This window comes from Canis lupus, chromosome 18 (genome assembly GCF_003254725.2).
Source record: "Canis lupus dingo isolate Sandy chromosome 18, ASM325472v2, whole genome shotgun sequence".
NCBI lineage: Eukaryota > Metazoa > Chordata > Mammalia > Carnivora > Canidae > Canis > Canis lupus.
In genome coordinates, this window is record NC_064260.1 from 51,686,580 (window position 1) to 51,695,831 (window position 9,252).

The following is a 9,252-nucleotide window of genomic DNA, read 5'->3' on the forward strand; positions in this document are numbered from 1 at the left end:
GGGAGAAGCAGGCTCCCCACAAGGAACCTGATGCGGGACTCAATCCCGGACCCCAGGATCTCGCCCTGAGCCGAAGGCAGATGCTCAACCGCTGAGCCACTGAGGTGTCCCCATATTTAGTTTTTAATACGGTATTACACTGTAGTTCAATAACTTCCATTTGTAATTCTTCATTAACACCGTTAATGTTAATTGAGAAAGGTGAGCTAAACGATATGAGTTCATTTTCATAATGTTTGAAGTCAAAGAACCTTTTTTGGAATTCAATTTTTGGCTCCACAATTTTGGGGACATAGATTAAGCCATCACTCTCATTTCTTAAAATTGATTTCAGTGTAGGAAAGTGAGCCAGATTATTTACAGCCAAATGAGTTTCCCAAACACTCAATTTTGCTGGGAAAGAGCAAACTGAATCATAACATTTGTGTCAGCACTTGTGAACGTCTTTGCAGAGAAATATTTATTTTTTTTTTTTTAATTTTTTTTTTATTTTTATTTTTTGTTTTTTTTTTTGTTTTTTTTTTTGCAGAGAAATATTTAAAGTGTCTAGGTGGTTTGTAATGTCAGCCAAAAAGGCCAGGTCTCTGATCCAGTCTTCGCTAGTGAGCTGGGAAAGGGGTTTTCCCTTGGAAGACATGAATAAATTTATATCTTTTATTAATTCCAAAAATGTCTTCAGTACCATGCCATGAGAAAGCCACCTTACCCTTTATATAAAAGATTACCAGATCGTGCATCCAGTTCCTCAAGCGAAGCACTGAACTGCCTGTGGTTGGAGCCACGAGTGCGTATCCAGTTCACTGTGTTAATCATATCCATGACATGTTCTAATTTTAACTTTTTAGTACAAAACAATTCTTGGTGAGTAATGCAGTGAATAGACTTAAGTTCTGCATCTTTGAAAAACTTTTTGACCTTGGATTTAAGTTTTGCAACACGTCCAGTGTTATCACAGACCACTGCGGGAGTAGGATCTGTGGTTACACTTACTAGTTTGACCAGTCAACATTAAACTTTTCAAGACTTTTCTCGATATATAAAAATAAGTCATTTTCAGATGTTGGGTCTGTCATGGGCACCATGTCCAAAAGTTCTTCAGTGATGTCAAAATTCTCATCAACACCCCAGATAAATATAATTAACTGGCTTGTATTATTTATGTATGTGCTGTCATCAACTGCAATAGAAAATGTCACAAATGATTTCACTTTTTCTTGCAACTTATCCTGTAGGTTCTCAGCCATATCTTTTACTCAATGAGCAACAGTGTTTCCACTTAGATTTTTATGTCTGAAAATGCTTGTTTCTGCTCTGGACACATGATTTCTGCTGCACTCAACAGACAGTCTTTGATAAACTCATCATCTATAAAAGGTTTTGATGCCCAGGCAATTTTTTCATTTATGACATAACTGCATTTCACAGCAGCATCGTTTACCTTATTTGTATTTAATGATAAATGCAGAAGAAAGTTTAGTCCTCTTTTTAGTTCATTAAGGTTTTTTTAAAAAAGATTTTATTTATTTATTCATGAAAGAGAGAGAGGGGCAGAGACATAGGCAGAGGGAGAAGCAGGCTCCATGCAGAAAACCCGATGTGGGACTCGATCCCAGGACCCCGGGATCATGACCTGAGCCGAAGGCAGATGCTCAACCACTCAGCCATCCACGCGTCCCTTTAGTTTTTCATTACGCATCTTTTCCATATACCAATCAAGATTCTGACTATGGTTTGTTTCTTTTTTTTTTTTTTTATGGCTTGTTTCATAATGGTGTCTTAAGTTGTTTTCTTTTGATACAAAGTCTGGTTACATACTAAACACAGGACTATTCTTAACTTCCACAAAGAAATATGCTGGTTCCCACTTTTCTTGAAACATGCAGCGCTCTTGATCCATTTTTCGTTTTCCCACTTTGACAGAGACATAGGTACAAAAAGAGAGTTCACGTCTCTTTACTATAAGAGAAACAACAGCTCAAGCTGATGATAAATGGTAACTGATACTGGTTTGGAGGAGTGGAGGAGGGAGGAGTGGAAACTGCAGCAAACTGTAAAACCTTCCAAAGGGAGCAGCCATTACTCAGCTGGGGTGGACTCTTGCTATGTGGGAACGCAGGCCCACTGTCACCAGATCTTCCCAATTTTTGAAGCAAAAGCAGATACTGTACTTTAAATACAAAATCAGCCTGTTTTTAGATATTGTAAATTAAAGCAAAAAATATTAGATATTGTGAAAGGCAAACAAGTCTAAGGATCGTAAACAGCCCCGTGGCAGCAGTTTGGCCTCTGTGGCCCCAGTCACCTCCTAGCATGCGGCCAACCATCTCCAGGGTGGCCAGAGCTTCTACCCCACACTGACCCAGGATGGCTTCACCCGGCAGGGGAGAACCTGCCAGAAGCACGACTTTATCCTCAGTGGTGTGGCCCTCCAGGGAGGCTACATGGGTCTAGGGAAGAAAAGGAGAGTCAAGAGTGTTGTCTGAGGAAATCACAGGAAGCCAGGCAAAGGCACGTGGGGTAGGGAAGCTCAGGGATACACTATTGCCTTCGCCTTGATGTGAGCAAAGGCCTCCAGACCAGTCACTTCAAGAGTGTGCAGCTCCCAGGCGCGGACGAGGAGCTGCACGTCAGTGACTCGCGGGCAGAGAAGAGCGAAGTCAGCCGATGGGAGGCGCAGGGGAGGGCTGTGCGGTCCAGGGCAGTTCGCGGCGCCAAGAGCACTTGTGCCGGGACAGCATCCCAGGGGAACGCGTGCGGGCAGAGCTAGCCGGAGCCCACCGTGAGGACGTGCCCGGCCCACGCCCTGCTTCCCAGGCCCCCTGAGCCGCGCTGCGCCCGCCCCTCAGGCATCAGCTGCCGCTCCCCACCTGTGCTACCTGCGACACCGCCTCGCGCCGCCGGACCGTGGAAACGGAAGCGGAGGCTACGCACCCACGCACTACCTCCCCCGCTACCCAGGGCGCCTGGCGCCACTGCCCGCCCCCGCCTGCTCCCCCCTCCTCCCCCCGCCTCCTCTCCCCCCCACCCCGCCTCCTCCCCCCTCCTCCCCCGCCTCCTCTCCCCCTCCTCCCCTCCCCTCCTCTCCCCCTCCTCCCCTCACCTCCTCTCCCCCTCCTCCTCCAGCCTTCTCCCCCCTCCTCCCCTCGCCTCCTCCCCCCTCCTCCCCCGCCTCCTCTCCCCCTCCTCCCCCCGCCTCCTCTCCCCCTCCTCTGGAGGCTGCAGGCCAGAAAGCGGTGTCCAGTGCTGAAGGCACCTTTCGCGATGCTGAGACGCGGGCTCTCTGCACCCTGGGGGACGGGGCAGATGATGGCAGCCCCTTAGCCTGACACTCAGAAGTCCAGCTATTTGTCGGGACGACCTCTGAGCTAGGCGTCCCCGCCAGAACTTCGTTTTCTCATTAGAGGTGGACATCTGTTTAAGCACAGTGTTAGGGTGCAGAACAAGAGGGGAGGTGGTAAAGAGCGCAAGACAGGGGTGCCTGGCTGCTTCAGTGAGAGGAGCCTGCGACTCTTGATCTCTGGGGTGTGAGTTTGAGCCCCAAGTTGGGTGTAGAGATCACTTAAAATCTTTTTAAAAAGATGGGAGAGAGGGACCACACGACTCTGGGGCTTCATGCGTGGCCAGGATGTAGAGGTCCCACTCAGAGAGGATGAGGCTGGGAGGTCCCAAGTGGCCTCAGCTATAAGGAACTGCATGTTCAGCTGGACACCCTCTTTTCTTAGACTGGGGGCAGGGTGCAGACCGAATGGGACTGCCATCCTACCCTGTGTTCGCAAGCCTTTATTCCATTGTAACCCTCAGGCCTCATCCCAGCACTAGGATGTTGTGTTGGAAAGAAATACTCAAAAAAAAAAAAAAAAAAAAAAAAAGAATCCTCTTTAAGATTTTATTTATTTGAGAGCACACAAACCGTGGGGAAGGGCAGAGGGAGAAGCAGAGCTGGACATGGGACTCCATCCCAGGACTCTGAACCAAAGGCAGAAGCTGAGCTAAGCCAGCCAGGCGCTGGCTCAAGAGGATCCTTAAGGTAGAATAGTTATATCCTAGAGTGTAGGAAAAAATCCTGTCTGAATCCCAACTGAGAATTTATCCTTGGGGCTTGACTCTTCTGTGAAACTGGTAATATTGTCTTTCAGGATCGCAGGAACTATGTAGGACTCTCACTTAGCATGGTGTTGGGTATGTCTGCATAAAACCAAAACCAGGAAAAGCCTGTATTAGAAAGGTAGACTTTTTTAAATATTGAAAACTTTTGATCTTGTCCTGGTATAATGGTTCAGACTTTGGAACCAGCCCAGCTCCACGGTTTACAATCTCTATGAACTCTTCAAACACAACTCACTTGAGCCTCACAGATAGAAGCAGACACATCAGAAGCCAGCCCTCCTCCAGCCTTGTAACCCAGTAGTCTAGACTCCTGGTCTTTGCTTCTGCTTTGCTCCCTACCTGGAATGTTCTTTCACTTGTCGAGTTTCTGCCCAACCTTGGAATCCAGTGGCTGCGAGGAAGATGGTGGTTTCTTTGCTTCAGACACAGAGCCAGGGCTGCCTAGTTACCCTAACATGCTGGAGTCTGTGGCTGAGTGCTAGTTTGTGGAGCTCCTGCTATGAAAGGGGAACATGCTTGCACTGGGTCCCTCAGAACTGCTCTTCATCTTCCCTGTATCAGGCACCAGCCCACAGGTCCTGGGAAACATTCGTGGCTGCTATGCTGAGCTGGACACAACAGGCCACCCACAAAGACTTCATCCTCTTGCTGCCTCCTCTCACCACCTCTGCCAGAAACAGCAGATCCAGAGGACAATTTTCCACCACCAAAACCTGCCACGGGGCCGCGGGACTGCAGATGATGACAAACCCACCATCACTCTCCTTTGGAAGGGCCCAAGTCAAGGTCCCTTATTTTTTCTAAGAAATGTTTTGGGAGGGGCCTAGCTGGCTCAGTTGGTGGAAGGTACAACTCTTGATCTCAGGGTTGTGAGTTTGAGCCTCATACTGGGTGTAGAGATAATTAAAAAAAAAATTAAGATTTTTAAGTAAAGTAAACTCTGCCCTCAGTGTGGAGCTCGAACTCACGACTCTGAGATCAAGAGTCCTCTGTCCCACCGACTGAACCAGCCCGGTGCCTGGCAAGGTCCCTTAAGAGGTTCTCTTAACCAAAGCTGAGCAGCTTCGTGCCCTTCCGTGGGTCCCGATTCTCCTCCCTCTGCCGTGCACACAGTATTTCCCTCAGGCTTGTCCAGGTTTGGTGTCCCCTCCAGCTCATAGGATCCAAGATATCTGGAGAGGACCTGTCTTATCATGTGACCTGAGTTTGGGCTGAGACCAGGATGTGGTACTCTAAACCGGCTCTGAGAGGTCGGGGAGCCCCCAGCCTGCCTTGCCTCCTAGGTCAACTTTGCTCACCTCCCCTTCTGCTTCCAGTGTTCCTGATGAGATGGGCTGTGGAAGGAAGAAATTATCTCAGTGACAGCAGGGGTTCCCGGGAAACACGGGCTCAGGCTGGAGACAAGGCAGCCCAGTTCTATGGTGCAGACAGCATCAGCATCATGGCCAGTGAAATGGGTTGTGATCTTCTGACCTTTTTGGGGGTGTAGGGGAGAGATAGGGGAGGCTGGCCAAAGCTGGGAGAGAGGCAAAAGGAATCCCAGAGACAGAGAGGTGGCAGCTCCTGTGAGCTTGCATGGAACTTGCTTAGGATCATAGCACACTGCCCTTGCCGGGTCCTGATCTGGGGGGGGGGGGGTCTCCTGGGACCCTCTTCCAGGTCCCAGGCACCTGGAGAGTGCAGTCTAATACCCCTCAGTGCCCACCCTGGCACCAGAGTCAGGTAGTTGGCCCCTCCCTTCTGCTTCCCCAAGGCCAGTCCACACCCTGACCTGCCTGCCCAGAGCTCTGCCTCTGACCTCATCCACTCTGCCCTCCCAGAAGAGCTGTCCTGGTCCTTGGAGGTGGAGGGCAGTGGTGAGTTGGTCCTGGGAGCCTCAGATGGAAGAGGCCAGGTGGAGAGCACACCCTGAGGAATGTGGTCACTCCAGGTGGGCCCCTCAGCCTTGTGGTTCAGAGCCCCTAAGCTCACTTCCTCTCAAAGGGACTGATCCATCTTTTCCATGTGGCTCAGGGCAGGGAGAGAGCAGCGGAAGCCCCCTGAAGGTTGGCTCCAGCCCTCCAAAGGGGTGAGCGAGGGGACTGTGGAGGGAGGCCCAGGTGCCCTGGCCCTCATGCCTCCCTCAGGACCACAGAGCGGGGAGCAAGAAGGAAGCAGGGACGCCACAGGGACTTGAACCCTGGCCCAGCAGTGCTGGGCGTGCCACCACCAGCGTCTTTTGCTTTTTCCTCCTTGTTTTCGCACAGACTCAAAGGTGAAAAGCAAAACCTGAATGTGGCCATGAGCCTCATCCAGTAAAAGAAACACCTGCGGCGGCTCCACACCTCCCTCCTTCCCTCCCAGGCTCAGCCTTTCTTACCCTGAGGGCCCTTTCAAGGTGCAGCCAAGGGGACGAGCATCCCCTGGCTTTATGGCTACAGATTTCTTGTTATGCTGGATGCATATCCCAGCTTCAGATCAGGAAGTGAGAGGAAAAACTGAACCACAAATTATGGTCCTGCCTACTCTAGGACAGTGGCAAGCCTTTGTATGTATATAGAAATTTCCAGAAAGATCCTAAGAAACTCGAGAGGCCACCTCTGTGTAGTAGTGCTGGGATGGATAAAGCGAGAGGGATTTAAGTTCCACTTTATACCTTCTCCATGGCTTGAATTTTTAACTCTATGCAGATCACTTTTATATTTGAAGGCAAAAATCTCAAGTTTTTCATTGGAAGAGGAAATCTAAGAACTAGGGGAAAGTTCAAGTACCCTGGTCCAGTTCAAATGCCAATGGTCCTCCAAGTCTGCTGTGCCCCTACTGTGTGGGGCCACACAGACTAGCTCACCTGTCTCACCTTCCATCCTCCATCTCTCCACCACTGCCCACTGTGGGGTCCTTCCTGGGAACTGCCACTGCTTGAAAATGAAGTTAGAAGCACAGCACCCCCACCCGCCTCTCATGGGGAGGAGGCATCGAGTTCCCGAGAGGACGGGTCCAAGTCACCTGGGCCCCAAGAGACAGGAGGAAAAAAAAAAAAAAAAAAAAAAAGAACAGGAGGAACAGGAAGCCCACCCTAGACCCTTGGTCAGTTTCCCGTCCCGGGCCACCCTCCCAGTCTGCTGCCCACAGCACCTGCCGCTCCCAGGCCAGGCTCTGCCCCAGTAGGCCCACAGCGGGTCCAGTGGAAGCACCCTCACAAGCTCTGCGGTCCTCATCCAGGAGTCCTGGCCTGGGCTCTCATGGAGGGGATGGAGGCGGCTGGACCTCTCCTGTTGACCCTGAGGAGTTCAGTGGCCCCTCCACAGCAGGGTCCAGATGAGAAGCTGAGAGGCTCAGAGAGGCCTGCAACCTGTTCTCAGGGTCACACAGGTGCATCAGGTCAGGCTGAGAACAGGGTCCTCTGGGACCAGTCCTAAGGAACTAGAGCAGAGCCAGTCCCACCACCCCTTTCTCTCTCTCTCTCTCTCTCTCTCTCTCTCTCTCTCTCTCTCTCACACACACACACACACACACACACACACACACACACACTCTCTCTCTCTCTCACACCCCCAGGTCTGGGGGGCCACTGGGTGGGCTCAGAGCCAGGCTTCTATCCCCCTCACCCCATCTCCCTATGTGCCCCCCCCCCGACACCTCCTAGCTTCCCCAGTGGCCTCCCTTCAGGCTTCAGCCCCCAAACACACCACAGAGCACAGGCACTTACTTACTGCAGCAGGAGAGAGGAAACAGCCATCTAAGTCCCAACCTGAGATGAAGCAACAAGGCTCTGGCCTTAAAAGGCCTCAGAAATGGGGGTGGGGTGGGGTGGGGTGGGGTAGGGGTGGTAGTCAAAACATATTCTGTAAGACGAGCAAAGAATGAATTCAACATGTTAGTGACAAAACGCTCGAGATATGTACTTGAAAACCCAGAGTGGTCTACACAGGGAAACATGATGCTGGCAAATGTTAAAATGACACACTCAGAGTCAAAAACTGTTGGCAGGGTAAATAGAACACATAATTGGCCCTTTCGAACCACCTAGAGGACACAGCAGTAAGCAGAGAACCAGGCAACTGCCTGCCCCTTCCCTTGGGCCGGTGGGAAATACACACAAAAAGCAGCCTTGAGGTCGAATTTGCCCAAAGATGTCTGTGACCCTGTAATTTATAGCCACAAAATACAAGTGGACAGGGGCAGGCTCACAACCTGGAATGCCCCCCTCCGCAGGCCTCAACTAGAACAGGTGGATTATTTCAGCATGGGGAACTGTGCCCGTAACAGAGGCTGAAGCGAAAGAAGCAAAATAACTCCCAATCACAACTGTGAGATAAACACGTATATGAGCAGGAAACAGAAAAGAGATGTAAAAATAGTTTCAAAATTCACCAGCTGAAAATTCCAACACACAGGCACTTCATTCAAATGCAAAGGAGAAGACAGGTTGGGGACAGGGTAGGGTGTAGGTTCCCATTGGCACTGCCAACATCAAGTGCTCCACAGCAGGGGTGGCCTGTGCCGCCTGGAATCTCCAAGTACCAAATACACTGCAGCAAAACACATAGAACAAAATTGGTAAGCAGTTGGGTGGGTGCATGGGGAATGTCATCACCCTTCTTCTCATTACACAAGGATATATAGTAGGGATTTGGATTGGACCAAAAGCCATCTAGAGGGACTGATCCAAAATACAGAACGTGACAAAGAATACCTTCTCAAATGCCACAGAACATGTATAAAAATAATCATACCTTAAGCAATGAAGAAAGGGAGCCAAATTCCCTTCACAGCTCAGAGGCTTTGCTCATGCCCTTCTCTCAGCTGGGAATGCTCTTCCTTACAGCTTCACCTACCCTTCAAGTGAGAGCTCAAAGGCCCCCTCCCTGGGTTGGGGCTTTCTCTCTTCACTCAGGCTGTACTCCCTGTGGCTGTTACTGCACTGTGTTCACTCATGATCTGTATAATCACCAGCTGAGACCTGTCCTCCATGGAACAGAGGTGCCAGAGGAAGGCAAGGCCATTCATCTCACTTCCCTGTGCATGTGGAGACCAGCTCAGAATCTGGCCAACATGGAGGAGGTTGTTGGAATAGCTGTTAGACTCCCGGTAGCTCTTCCCTCCCGTGCTCCTGCTAGGCTCCAGCTCCTACCTGGCACCTGTACAGCCTCTGAGGTGGTATCA

General features: G+C 50.4%; 2 long non-coding RNA genes across 2 annotated transcripts; both read right to left on the minus strand.

Annotated features, from left to right (window-relative positions):
• Positions 1 to 1,493: 1,493 nt before the first annotated feature.
• LOC112659502 (uncharacterized) lies at positions 1,494 to 3,007 on the minus strand. Its single transcript, XR_003136358.3, has 2 exons — positions 2,868 to 3,007; positions 1,494 to 2,447 (listed from the first exon to the last, which is right to left on the minus strand). It is a non-coding gene; the product is annotated as an uncharacterized LOC112659502 (long non-coding RNA).
• An 870-nt stretch (positions 3,008 to 3,877) lies between these two features.
• On the minus strand, positions 3,878 to 4,796 carry LOC125752986 (uncharacterized). The gene is made up of 2 exons (XR_007403750.1): positions 4,447 to 4,796; positions 3,878 to 4,185 (listed from the first exon to the last, which is right to left on the minus strand). It is a non-coding gene; the product is annotated as an uncharacterized LOC125752986 (long non-coding RNA).
• Positions 4,797 to 9,252: the final 4,456 nt, after the last annotated feature.